Raw genomic sequence first — 15,215 nt, forward strand, 5'->3', positions numbered from 1 at the left:
AGAGTTCAAGGATAGTATAGGCATGGTAGTGCATGTCTTTAATCCCAGCACTCAGGAGACAGAGACAGACAGATCTCTGGAAGTTCCAGACCAGCCTGGTCTACATAGTGATTTCCAGAATAGCCAGGGCTATGTAGAGGTACCCTGTCTCAGTTAGACAGGCAGACACACATACATACATAGATGATAGATTTATGGGTAGATGATAGATAGATACATAGATAGATAGATAGATAGATAGATAGATAGATAGATAGACAGACAGATAGACAGACAGACAGACAGACAGACAGAAAGACAGACATATATGGTATAGTGATAACTTAGTGGTATAGCACTTGCCTAACATAAGCAAGGCCTTGGATATGGTTCCCAGAACCATAAAAACATAAAGAAAGAAGACCCAAATTAATAAAATTAGATATAAACAACTTACATGGCTCTATAATAAACAATAAGATTAAAGCATGAATAGGGTCTCCCCACAAAGAAAAGGCAAGGACTAGACAGACACACAACCACAGACCTTTAAAGAACTAACATCAATAATACTCAAACTATTCCATGAAGTAGAAAGGGAAGAAACAAAGCTACGTCCTTTTATAAAGCCAGTGTTAATCTGTTCTGATACAAAAATCCAGGAAAAGGAAGACTGTATTTTCTACTCTTTTTCAACATAATGCTTGATGTTTTAGCTAGAACAGTGAGGTAAGAGAAAGAAATTTAAAAATTACAAACAAACAAAAAAAATAACTTGTCTGTATTTCTAGACAATGTGATACTGTGCCTTTAAATTCCTAACAACCCTGGAGAAAATGCTTTAATCTGGCAATCACCTTCAGCAAAGTAGCAGGACATGAAAACAATATCCAAACGTCAGCAGCTTCTCTGTACACCAATTGCAAACTTTCCAAGAAAGAAACCAGGTGGGGAATCCCTTTGACAATAGCCTTGAAAAATTAAAAATAATACAACATCTGGTGACAAACCTAACCAAGAAGAAGAAAGATCTCTATGGTGATGACTTTAAAGCACAGAAAAAAGAAATTAGACATTAGGAGATGAAAAGACTTTCCTTAACATTCCCCACAGAACTAAAAGAATACAATCCTAAAATCCATATAGAAATGCACAGTACCCCAAACTGCTGAAACACAGAGAGCAATACTGGAGGCATTTCAATCCTGACCTCAAACTATATTACAGAACCGTTGTCACAAATACACACAGTACTGATATAAAACAGACAACATACCAATGTAATAGGCTAGAGAATCCAGCTACCAACCCTCATAGCCACAGCCACAGCCACAGCCACATGATTTTTAACAAAATGCCAAAACATGCATTGGAAAAAAAGAGAATCTCTTCAACAAATGGTACTGGAGAAAATTGACATCTACATGAACAAGAATGAAATTGGATTCATTTCTCTTTCACCCTGTACCCACACACATACACAAAACATTCTAATGTATCAAAGACCTTAAATGCAAGACCTGCAGATACTTGAAGATATAGGCATAATTAAGGACATTCTGAAGAGAAATCCAATAGTCAAGAAAATAATGGCAAGAGTCCTAGTTAAGGTTTCTATTGCTACAATGAAATACCATTACCAAAAACAAGTTGGGAAGGAAAGGATTTATTTGGATTACCTTCCAATTCACATCATCAAGGAAGTCAGGACAGGAATTCAAACAGAGCAGGAAACTAGAGGCAGAAGCTGATGCAGAGGTCATGGATGGGTGCTATTCCCTGGCTTACTCAGCCTGCTTTCTTATAGAACCCAGGACACCATTTCAGGGATGGCACCATCCATAGTGGGCTGGACCTTTCCCCATCAATCATTAATTAATAAAATGAGTGTTACAGCCAATCTTATGAAGGCATTTTCTCACTTAAGATTTTTTCCTTTCAGATAACTCTTATCTGTGACAAGTTGACATAAACTATCCAGAACAGCATGGATTACCAAATGGGATCTTGTGAAATTAAAATGCTTTTTCACAACAAAGCAAACAATCAGCGGAGTGAAGAGACAGGAGAAAACCCTGTGCTAATTAAACTTCTGACTGGAGATTCATATCTAGAATATATAAAGAGTTAAAAAAATAAAATAAAGCACAAAAAGTCATCCAGTTAAAAAACAGAAAAATTAATGGAAATTTTCTCAAAAGAAGAAACATAAATGGTCAATAAATATATGAAAAATTCAATATTCTTAGCCATAGGGAAATACAAATTTTAAACTACATTGAGATTCTACCTCATGCCAATCAGACAGTTATCATCAAGAAAATGATAAATAGCAAATGCTAATGAGGATATGGGGGGAGGGAAACCTTACTCACTGTTGGTGGAAATGTACACTATCCAGCAACTATGGGAATCAGTATGGCAGTTTCTCAAAAAAACAAAAATTAAACTGCTGTATACTCCAACCCTACCCCTTCTGAGTGCATATCCAAATTATTCCAAATAAGCACTTCACAGAAATAGTTGCACATCCATGTATACTGCCACACCGTTTCCTATAGCCAAGATATAAACCTTCCTAGATACACACCCATCAACAGATAAATAAAGAAAATGTGATATGCACAGAGTAGCTTTATGGAACTTTGAAGAATGAAATTACATTATTTACTGGAAAATTAGATCAGTCTAGATATCATGATGCTAAACAAAATGAGCTGCACTCAGAAAGACAAATATCACTTTTTTATACCCTATGCAGGCTCAAGAGGGGAGAGGAAGGAGGGACAGAGGGAGGAAAGGAGGGAGAAGGGAGAAGAGACAGAGTAGAGTAGGGGTATAATGGAAGAATAAAGCATTTAAAGGAATGAGTAAACAAGAGAGGTAATAGGGAAAAAGACAATTATTGCACATTTACTCTAATATTCAGAATCTATATTTAAATTATATGCACACATATGACATGAAAGCAAAAGAGAGACTATGTGGGGAATGAACATGACCAAAAACAGGGAAAGTGAAGGATAATATTAATTATAAGTAAAGAATTTAGCTTGGATATGTTAAATTTGAAATGCCTGTGGGAATGCCAAATTGAAACATTAAGAAAACTTTTGAATATTGAGGTCTGAAGTTCAGGAGAGAGACCTGAGCTGGAAATAGAAACTTTGGAGTTGTGACAAATTGATTAATGACCTTATAGTAGCCATGAGAATGTGCCTAGCAGATCTCCAACTATAGCCAAGAGCCCCAGCTGCTGGACTCTCAAATCCATTGCTATATTAAAACAGACAGGGTGGGTTAAAAACAGCAGGGCAGGCTCACTCCTGCAAGGTAGGGGACCCTTCTAGCTCACAATACACTGGGCTTTCTGGAAGCTTTGCCTAGCATCTTTCTGTTCCATGGAAGGCTGGGACCACCAAACGTACAGTCTGTCACTCAGATCCTGCAGGGCATGGTGAACTAATCTCTTCCAGCTTTTCCTGGCTCCCTTCCCCATTACTTCTCACTGGTGTTTTCTCTGATAAAATCCCTCTACATTTCATCCCGTCTCTGAGTTTACTTCACAGAGCACCCAACCCAAGCAAGCTTCAGTTTGCTCACATCTCCTTATTATCCATCCACACCTTGAACAATTACTTCCCACACTGCTCTGAGCGTGACTGTGTGACTTGCTTTAGGCGATGAAACAATAGGGAATGTGTCACAAGTGAAATTAGACATGTTTGCACATTGGGTCTTGCTCTCTTCGCTACAATGTGGATGCTTTATCATTGTAAATAGGGTATGTTAAAATCTATTCACTAGTGTGAGAGCCCCAGAATGGGATTTGTTCCCTTCTAAAGGAACCCCAGAGGTCTTTCTTGTCCCTTCTGCCATGTGGTTTCATGTCACTCAGCAAATAGGTATATGAGAGACCATAAAGAAAGAGCTTCCAAATGATAGCTTATAGATATGAGATACCAAACTAGACCATCCAATATCAGCCAAGCCAACCCAAAATAAACCAAGCCACAGACTTGATAAAATACTAAGTGTTTGTTATTTTAGAATTTTGGGTTTGGGAATGGTTGCTTGGGCAGAAAACACTAACTGGTCCAGGAGTCTGAATCTGGGTAAATAAAGATAATACTGAAACTCTTAAGAATAAGACAGTCTTATCGCTGATCTGAAGGTCATTGTTCTCTCAATATAAATCCTTGCCATTATAGCCACAGCCTCTTCTAAAGTTCTCCTTAACAGTTACTATATTACAGACAAATTGAGGATCCCATTTCTTCTGGAAGAAGCATTATTACTTTTGCAGAATAATTACAATTAAACTCTTTCATATGAATACACATACATATATATGTTATGTACATATATATACATATATGTAAAACATAAAATAAGGTTCCATATGGTTTTTAAAACATCTTTAGTGCTAGGTATCCCTCTCCTACCCTTCTTCCATCCCGGTTATTGATAACCAATGGCTTCTGGGGAGAGTCAGCTTTCTTTAAGAATGTGGTCCCTAGTAGACAGACCATGCTCCAGTGGATGATCCTACACCCATACATATAAGGGCAGCACAAACTAGACTTGGTGATAAATATAACTTTAAAAAGAAGACACAAAGTTTGAAAGGGGGAGAATGAGGTGGATCTGGGACAAGTTAGAGGAAAGAGATGGGATGAATATGATAAAAATACATTACATACATGAAGTAATCAAAGATTGCTATTTATTAATAAAAATAATATATTAAAATGTTGGGGTATAAAGTTGACATAGCAGCACTTTATACAAATAAACACACACACATGCATGTACCATCATATCACAACCTCAATCAATTCCTCACTGTGTCTCAGGAATTGGTGGGTCCTTGCTATCGCTTCACAGTCAACCTGTGATAAAAACCTTATCAAAAACATGGGGTAAATGCAATGCCCTCCATCTGCAGAGAAAATGCACTACAACAGATAAAGGCAAAATCGGGATTTTCCACAGGTTTCCACAGGCTTCTTTACTTGGCTAAATTATTGACTGATCTGCTGATCACTAAGGGCAACCATTAAAGAAACTCTGATAAGAGCCAAAAAATCCTTGTTATCAGGACCTTCCAGTGTGTGAGGAGATAGGCAACTACACTGCCTAATGTGTAGTGGTCAGGTTAAGTACAAGGTGCTCAGAGATGACAAAAGAAAAGGACCCATGGGTACATGAAGGGAATGCAGGATGCTCCTAGAAGAAGGAACTGTACTTAGGGAGGGTTCTCATGCAGAGACCAACACAGGTTCGGGTAAATTATAATGGGACAGTAAGTGGGAAGACAGATGGAAGCGGAATCATAGTGACTCCTGGTTTTCTGGCTAGTTAATAAAATGAATGGTGTATCATTTGCTCGAAGAGGCTATGTGATAGGAGGGTCAGAGATGGTAAAGGAATGTTGGTTTTTGTTTTGGTTTGGGGTTTGGGTTTTTTTTTAAATAAGATGAGATGTGATACTATGAAGTACTAAAATAAAAATACCAACTGTCCAACTGGAATGAAATTCTGAATAAAAAAGAATACTGGGTTGGAAAATAAATGTGGAAGTTAATAGCATGTGGACGATAACTGAAACAAGGAGAAGGGGAGAAAACTCTCTGGAAGAGTATTATCATGAGGGGTGGGGGAAAAACACACACACACACACACATAGGATTGTGACCAGGAAGCATCTGCCTGTATGGATCAATCATTCAGTTCCCGCCTGAAGAAGGCCAGTCAACACTAGAGAAGAGAGTTGCCACACAGGTGAAAGTTCCCACGAGATAGCAGCAAGGTACTTTGGTATCTCGTCTCAGATACTCATGTTCTCTACTCATCACTCCACTGTAAATGGCCAGAAAATTGTTAGCGTGAAAATGTAAATGATTAATAACATGCATCCATGAGTATATGCATTTTAATTAGGACTCTAAACCTCATAATAGTTCCGGCTTGGAAGCCAAAACCTGAATGATACACTGGCTCCTACCTATCATTATTTCCCAATCTGTAGGCCTTTTGGGTCACCAGTAAAATGTGAATAAGGATTCCTTAGATCAGAGGGAATCTCTGCCACACTACTGCCTCAGACAAGTATCCAATACTAGCCTCCATCCATCCTTCTAACTTTCACAAGCATCAGATTCACTTTATGGTCCTCCATTCCCAGGATGGATTTGACTCAGAACTCTGGTGGTGCTGATGTTGCTGTCCAGGAACCATACTCTAGACTGGACTTCTTCCTCAAGCTGTGCAGAAATTGAATATGCAGACCTGATAAAGACTGAAGATCCAAGTTCCAGGTTTTAAGTGCAGAAAGGATAAGTCATGACAGACTAAGAGACAAGGGCAGGGCAGCGCATAGCCGACTGGCTCAACTACCACCCAAGACTTTCCAGACCTAGAAGCTGAACTATTCACACCTCCATGTTCGAAAGGCTGTGACTCACAATAGAACAGATAGTGGGTGAACTATATTGACTCAGCCTTTGACCGAGGAGGGCAATAGCCCTGCAGTCACACACAACAGAATGGACTACAGTCTCCTCCACTTGAAGGGTTGGGGAGGAGTGAGGTTTAGCAGGGCTGGAGAGAGTTAAAGACAATGGAGGCTGGCCTGGCAGCAAGGGAAGATCAGTTTCCCTTAGAGGTATGTGGGCAGAAAGAAAGCCTGTGAGATCTCTCCCAACCTTCAGATAAGCCAACCTCTGCTCTGAGTTAAAATGGCCCTGGAAAGCAAGAAACTAACCTGGAACAGCCTGGGGAATCCTCCCAGCTCTCTAATACCATCCCCCACTATCTCTCCAGGCCTTGGAGATACCCAGGAAACAGGTGGATAGAAATCTCTAGACAAACACATTAACAGGAATGGAAGGAAAGTGTCTTCTTTTGACAAATGCCTGTCACAGGCATCATCTGCTTTTCTGTCTTTAAGATCTCCTCTGAACGCCCCATCTCCACTTGTAATTTAATCCAGCCCACATTCACTGCTGTGCTAGGTAGTGAAATTGATAATATTAATGAATCAAAATGCTTGGCTCACAGAGCTCTATCTGGGGTGTGAAATGCTGAGTTTATTCTGTAGTCTACAAAACAATCTCGCATACCATTTAATTTATTCTCTAGTGCTACAGGTAATTGGTGATATGAATCCTCTCCCCATTTTTTGTCATTCTGATCCTCAGCTTAAACATCACCTCTTCAGGAGTCTTCAGTGACATGCCAATCTGAAGTCACTCTGTCCCTACCACAGTACCTTAGATTAATACTCTGAATAACATTAATCATGGGCTCATTTTGTTTCACTCTCTCTGTAGCCGAATATGGATTTTATAAAAGTAGGGTTTTTGACTGTCTTGTTCACTGCTGTATTCTCAGTATTCCAATCATTACCCAGCCCAGAACTGGTACCTGAGCTATGCTCATTGGAGAAGGGGTGAGGGAGTAAGGAGAAAAGGGGGACAGGAGATGGGGACAAGGAAGGAGGAAAACACAGAAAGGGGAAAGGGGGATGAGGGAGAGAGGAGGGGAAGAATAAGAAAAGAGGGGGATTAGGAAGGAAAAAGGAATAAGATGAGGGCCTGGCAAGGAGAAAGGCAGGGAAGGAGGGGGGAGGAAGAAGCAGGGGGGGAGGGTGACCCCACCCAGTGATGAAGCTAGGGCATACACTGGGGCTTTTCAGCCCCCACCCCCAGCCTAGGTCTTCCTCTCCCTGCATCCCAGGGCCACGCTAAGCCAGTACTCAGGTTCTAAGGTTGCAAGCTGATTCTCACCTGAGGACAGAGGTAAATTCAATTAAGACTCTTAGACCTGGGTCAGCTCACCCAAAGCTGTAATGAAGGAAACGAAGAGCTAGGAGTTGGGCAGGTATCATCCGTCACTGTGAGCCCCTTCTCTAAGAAAGGGTAGGACTTTTGCTGTACTTAGGATTGTAACCTTCCAGAAAACATCAATCAAGGACTAAATAAGAGTAACTCTACACACTTTTAAGAAGCAAAAAATGCAAAATGTTTCTCATCACTTTTTAAGAACAAAAAATACAATTTCTATTTAGTAAATAAAGCAATTTTAAAAAATCTATTGCATGGCTAGTCAGAGCTAAAGGGGGACAGACAAAGGAGAAAGAAAAAAGGAGGATAGACAGAATCATGTTAGAGTCATTCATCTTAAAGAGGCCTCTTGTGACCTCTTGTGACCTGAGAAATGGGGTACATGTGCTTGTGTACTGGCAGTCAGGAGATGTGAGTGATTCTCTTGATCATACAGCCAACAAGGATTAAAGCAAGACCAGACCCACTATGCTATAGTCAGAGAACATGCTGTCTGATAAGACAAATACTTTCTTAAAATACTAAACTTACTTGGAGAAACCAATCGCTTAAGACCAAGAAACATGTTCGGGTTGAGAGAGTTCAATTGCTACAGTGTTTGCCTTACAAGCACAAGGACCTGAGTTCAGTCCCCAGAAGCCACACTTAGAGAAACAGAAAGAAGAGAGAGAGAGACAGAGACAGAGACAGAGAGACAGAGAGAGAGACAGAGAGAGAGAATGGCAACACACAATTCTAACACTAGTGTTAAGAAGGAAGACACAGGCAGAAAACCTATGGCGTTCACTGACTAGAGAACCTAGCCTACTTGACAAGGCCTAGGCCAGTGAGTAAGAGACCCTGTCTCAAACAAGGAAAAAGAGATGGACTACATCTGAAGAACAGTAACTGAAGCTGTCCTCTGCTCTCTAAACACACACACACACACACACACACACACATACACACACACACACACACATACACATACACATACACACACACACACATACACACACACACACATACACACACACACACACACACACACATACACACACACACACACATACACATACACATACACACACACACACATACACACACACACACACACACACACACACACACACACACTTGCATATCTCACATCATTAATTTCCCATCTCTCCTAGAAAAAGGCCAGGTGTGCATTTAGCTGATGTGGAGGGACAGGAAGATGCAATTATATTCTTCCAACTGCAGCTTCTCTGTCAGTAAGAGGCGAGTCCATCCGTCAGTCCTAGGCTGTGTGACTACACAGGCCAGAAAGTACACAAAAGCACACAAGGTCTGATTCACTCTCCTTTCACGGTGTGGTGTCCAAGAAAGAATCACACCTTCCTCCAGATCCCTCCAGCTGATATGCCACCTCCCAACTCATTCACTTGCTGCCTTCAGCCCTGTATGAGAGTCTATAATGTGCCTCTATTCACCTAGGTCTTAAACTCATGTTTACCAGAGAATTTTTTTTTCAAATGTGGCCAATGTAATTATAAAGGCCCAGGAATTTCAAAGAATGACTCTTTCCAAGCAACGATACAAGAACATGAATTTGAGACTGCATCTTTAGTGAGGCCTCATTCTGTTTTAGAATCTCACTCACCAAAATTTGAAGTCCAAGTGTGTTTCGCAGACAACATGACTCCCTAGAATCCTCCTGTTCATAACCAAGCTGACAGCCTTTCACACCAACTTTCCCACTCGCATTTTTGCTTCTGCCAGGAAGGTACCTGGCTTCATATAAGCTCATCTATACCACAACAAATGGTTATACTGAGCTTTTTGTTGCAAGTAGCTTTAGAGTTTGTAATTGTATACTTGGTCCCATGGCCTAGATCCCGGCTTCACACCACACTGTGAGAACCATGAAGACAAAGGCTATTACTCTATCTTTTTAGAGACCACCAGCTCCCACCGTCCTGCCTCCCACCTTCCCCTACTGCTCAGATCATGAGTCAGTACATAGTGTACATGGTTGTTAACCTACTGTCAGACTTTCTGCTTTTCCTAGTTCTCCCTTGCTTATTGGGAATGCAAGCTAACATATACCAGGAAGAAGAAATGCACTCTTCTGACCAGAAAAATCACCCTGTTTTTCCAGTCCATAAGCTGACTTTTCCACTGGAGACCAAGGGCGGTTGCTGTCTTCTCACATAGTCTCCTCTATTTACCACCACTAAAAGAGAAGACAAGAGAAGGAACGGCTTTGACTTTTGATGGCTAATTTTGATCGTCAACTAGACATGTTTGGGGAACAGGAACCTCAACTGAAAAATTGCCCCCATCAGACCGGCTTGTAGGCATGTCTGAGGGGCATTTTTTCTTGATTGCTGATTGATGGAAGAATGCCCAGCCCTTTGTAGGTGGCACCACCCCTAGGCAGGTGGGCCTGAACTACATAAGAAAGCAGGTTGACCACAAGCCTTGAAACAAACTGGTATGTAGTGCTCCTCTGTGGTCTCTACTTCAGGTCCTACCTATAGGTTCCTGCTTTGAGCCCCTGCTCTGGCTTTCTTCAATGATGTACCAGAACCTTTAAGCTGAAATAAGCCCTTTCCTCCCAAGTTTGGTTTTGGTCACAGTGTTTATGACAGCAACAGAAAGGCAAGCTAGGTCACTTAGGATCTGCAGGACACAAAAAGCAAAGTCAAACAGAACTATAAGATCTTGGGCTGCTGTTGTTAGGATAAAAGCCAATGTTCATCCGGCCCAACCTTCACTTTGGGGAAGAATAAATAAGGCCCAGGTAGGTTAGTGATTGCCCAGAGCTACTTATTGGGGCAAAACTATAGTAGAAATGAAGTCATTCAGAAAAATGCTTTTTTTTTATCTGCTTTACCCCAGCTTCTGCTTTCCCTCTGCTCTTCTTGGTCTGATAAATTATAGTAATATATGGTAAAATAGAAAAGTAAAAAGTTAGAAACATGTCCAGAATTGTCTACTTCAGGTTCAAGTTTTGCCTTTACACTGGAATGGGGATCTGGGTGTGTGTCCAAGGCCCTATTAGCTGGGAACTGGCATGCTTCCTTGCTGATCTACAGAATTCCTTCAGGAAAAGCCAAAGGTGGGAAGGCCCTTTCCAAGTCAGTCACTAACATCCTGAGCAAGGCAAACCTCCCTAACGAGAATGTACTGACACTGAGAGTAGACAGTAGCATACATGGTACCTTTCCATCAGATAATCCCATCTCTTCAGGTAGGTTTCACATGTACACTAGACTGGGATCCATGATGAAGACTATTTCAAGGTGCCAGGAAGGGAATAAGGGACACAAACTTTATGAACACAAAACAATGATACTACTGACAGAAGAAGTCACAAGTGACATGAAATAAGAACCAGGAAGACAAGTCTCCATCTTCTTCACTCTCCACCCACTGACAACCTATGCATCAAATGCCACTTGACCCCATCCACTTCAGCACAGAGGCAGCCTTGTGTGGAACAAGTCAGCCAGCCCTGAATTTACCCTCAGCCCTATCTCCTACTTCTAGGTGAATCTGAGCAAGTTACTTTTCTTTTCTTACCTTTAATTTCTTCATTTATAAAATGGAGGTACATACTTGGTAGGATTGGGCAAGGATTCATAAGCTCTAGAAACTGCTTGACATAGCATCTGGAAACTAATAAGCCCTCAATATGTAGCAGCTAATTTTTTTTCAAAGCCTGAAATGATTTAGCTGCCTGAAAGACCCACAGGCTCCAGGGGAGAGGTGATGTTGTGACGGGCCTATCCCTAAGAAGGTCTCATCATTCCCTAACACAGCAAAGAAGTAAACGGCAGATATTTTCCTGCAAAATGATGTTTCTAGAATGTGGATTTCTTAGTGGAAACCCAGTCAACATATAGGACTCTCTCTCTCTCTCTCTCTCTTCTCCTCTCCTCTCCTCTCCTCTCCTCTCCTCTTCTCTCAAGCCTAACACTCAATGACAGCCTCAGAGAGGTGCAAGAGTTGTGACAACATGGATCCAAAGACTCGGTCCTGTGCATGTGTGTACTCATTGCTGTCCATCATGCTGCCACCAACCCTTCACTTAAAACTCCTGGCAGGATGGTCTCCTGGAAGTCCCAGGCTCACAAATCCCACGGGTAAGTAGACTAGAAACAGAAAGGACTCCATGGAAACCACCATCAAAGTTGTTATCCCTACAGTATCCAAGCATGAAGTCCTACTCTGGGAATGGGCAGTTCACAGAATCTGGTTTTCATTGTTCGGGCTTTTTGTTTGGGTGTTTGTGGTTTTTTGTTTTGTTTTGTTTTGTTTTTTGGGGGGAAGGGGGGTTGTTTGCTTGTTTGTTAATTTTTGGATCTAGGGCTCAAACCCAGGACCTTGAGCATGCTAAGTAAACACTCTACTGTTGACTTATATCCCTTGCCCAGAAGTACGTATTTTCAGACAGAAATGAAAAGAAGTCCTAGAATCTGAGTCAGAACTGTTCCAAACAGGATGGCTACACAAACATAATATGTTTGTGACCATGCTTTCAATCATATAACCAACATTCATCTCTACCTGCACAGACAGCCTCTGTTCAGTTAGTTCATACACAAAAGTGCCCAGACTTAAACAATAAGTACAATTACCCCATACTCCAAAGTGACAAAGGCATTTCCCTGGCCAGAGACTTAGTAGGTAAGAGCACTGCAGGAAGCAATAAAAGAAAAGGCCATCTTTTCCTGAGCACTGGAGACAGGAGCAATCCTATAGGAGACACCCTTTCACAAGAAAGGGAGCTCTATTTCCCAGTTGTCCCTACTGGGCACAGACGATGAAGTTTCCTCCAACATCTTACACCACACCTTCCAACCCCAGTGCAGGGAGCCCCTCTTCTTCTGGTTCTCACAACAAACTAGTGCTCTTATTTCAGCATTAGAAATTCCTCTTCCTTTCATGAAAACGCTTATCCAGGGCCAGGTTTCCCAGCCTCCCCTTAGGACAGATATTCTACCTTCCCCCCAGAGAATGATGTCTCTATGACACAGTGTGAGTCTCATTCCCCAAGAGTAAGAGTGAATGTTCCAACACACTGACCTGGGAAGGGAAAGGGCTTGAATGTTCCCAGATCTGAATTAACCACCAACCTACTCAGCCTGAAACAGTCACTGGCTCTGATGTGTCACAGTCACAGACCTGTCAAAGATCCCCACCTCAGATCCCTACCTCCCTACCTCCAAATCTATGTCCACCTTGGATAAGAGGCCAGACTACTCCCTTGGTCCCCACCAGAAGAAGGAATCCTAGATGGGGGATGCAGGAAAGTGTCTGCCATCATTCTGTCTACATCACCAACATAAAAGGCATAGAACATGAGTGATCTGCCCCTGAAGAGCATTCTGTTAGGGGAGACATCAAAATCTGGTGGAAAAAAAAGCAAGTCACCCTAGCCTGGTCTCCTCCCGGTACTCTCTACCCACGCCCAGTCTCAGGATAGGACCACACGTCTGCCCCAACTCCAGAGACACCCAGGCCGCCCTACACCAGTCCAAAGTCACCTCCAAAATCACATGTAGCCTTCTTCATAGAAACTTCACTGGAAGCTCAGCTCCTTGCTGAACACTTTCTCAACAGTCCCCAACAAAACTTGCCAGTGTTGGGGACTGGAGAGCTGCTTTTGTCTGGAGTCATAGAAGGGCTTTGAGAGGCTCTGAGGCTAGTGAAAATTCCCAGGCCCTCATCTACCAAGAGTGGGGCTCCATTTCTGTGGCAACCGGCAAGACTCCCTAGCTGTGGGATGAGTAATGCAAGCCACAAGTCAAAAGCCACCCCTAGGATCCCACCAAGGGCAATGCAATTCATTCGCTTCTGGAATATCCTAACAGGGTACTATTATCCAGGCTCGGGCAATTGCTGGAAATGGGAAGGACAGCATGCAGAAGAGATGGTAAGGAGCCTTCCAAGAAAGTCTGGCCCAGATCTGAGCCACCGAGGTCCACGCACCCCAACAGGTAGCAGCAGCAGGAGATCGGTGCTGCCACCAGAAGGGCAGAACAGCCGGGCTTGTGGCCACCCTGACACGGGCAGCCCCATCCTCAGCTTCGAAAACACAACCCCACTCACCTTGAATTAATGCAGAGTCCCGCGCTCGGCTGAAGGAGGGTATGCTAGTAATCCTGAGGCATCATTGAATTGTTTCAAAAGAGCAAAAGGGTGGGGGGAAGGGGAACGAAGGGAGGGAGAAGAGGGAAAGAGAGGTGGTGAAATTGAAGGGGAAAGAAGGTAAAGTCTACAGGAAATGATGAAGGGGAGAGAAAGAAACGGGAAACAAAATTAATGAATGAGAAAAGACAATTCCGGGGACGGAGGGAGAAAAAAAAAAAAATCTGTCTCCTGCCCACACAGTGCAAAAGAAATTCCTGGCAATCAGAAAGACACTTGCCCCTTCAGAGGGGACATCTGGGGAAATAAATAACAAAAAAATAAGAGAAGATGGGAGGGTATTCAAACGGAGAAGAAATCTCTCTGTCCAGGCAGCGCAGCCCCAGAGAGCTGTGCGGAGCAGGCAGGAGGCGGGCAAGACGAACACGGGAGCGCGCAGAGGCTGCGGGGAGGGGCAGGGGGGCAGTGCAAGGCTGGGTTTATCCACCGATCTGTGTAGTAACCAGGCTGGGGTCCAGAAAATTCAGTCAGGGTTTCTGCAAAAGTTCACTGACCTCAAACTTCCGCGAGTGATTTCCACTGAAGCACTGAATCTCCAGGCAGTTCCTCCTCCAACCCTGCTCCCCAATTCCCCTGTGCCTGAATTCTAGCCTCTGGCCTCACAGGGTAGGAAAAGTAGTCAGAAGAGCACTCATTACATCTAAAGAGAAATAAAAGCCACCTGGGCTTTTGCAGTAAAGAATGGGTAGTGGGAGAGGGCACGGTGTCTTGAGCCAAGCATTGCCCAAGGAAAGGGACCCCCAACCCAGGGAAGGAACCCCTCTGCTGCCGGTGACTTTTTTCCCCCTGAGGATCTCCTGCTTCCAGCTGAGAACCCTAAGAGAAGCCAACCTGTTCCCTGAGGACTGCCTTAAAAATTAGCGAGTCAAGCCGGGGTTCCCAAGGCCTGCTAGATGTATCTCTGGGTCTTCCTCTCTCCCATTTCTCTGGCTCTCAGCCATCTTTGCCAGAACACTGAAAATGCCTGCAAGAGTCATATGGGCAAGCCATATGATGGCGTTCCATCGCCATCAACTGATTCCAACAGAGAAAGGAGAGAGGCAGTATAAAGGAACAAGAAGAGGGCTGGAAGGAGATGGAGAGCCAGGAGGCCCACAGCAGCAACTCTTTCCTCTTAGTCCAGTGAGGAGGGAAAGTGGAGGGCTCTGCAGCCTGTGCTTGATCCAATGTTGCTATCCATGCCTCCCTAACAGGAAAGTCTGTTTGCAA

The 15,215-nt window shown here is 42.9% G+C and overlaps 1 protein-coding gene across 1 annotated transcript in view; it reads right to left on the reverse strand.

Annotated features, from left to right (window-relative positions):
- The window catches only part of Cacna1e (calcium voltage-gated channel subunit alpha1 E), a 452,501-nt gene extending 438,469 nt beyond the window's left edge, over positions 1-14,032 (reverse strand). The window contains exon 1 of the mRNA XM_051186002.1: positions 13,908-14,032. The gene's annotated coding sequence lies outside the window, so the exon portion shown is untranslated. The remainder of the gene's footprint in view (positions 1-13,907) is intronic.
- Positions 14,033-15,215: the final 1,183 nt, after the last annotated feature.

This window comes from Phodopus roborovskii, unplaced genomic scaffold, assembly GCF_943737965.1.
Source record: "Phodopus roborovskii unplaced genomic scaffold, PHOROB, whole genome shotgun sequence".
NCBI classification, from domain to species: Eukaryota; Metazoa; Chordata; class Mammalia; order Rodentia; family Cricetidae; genus Phodopus; species Phodopus roborovskii.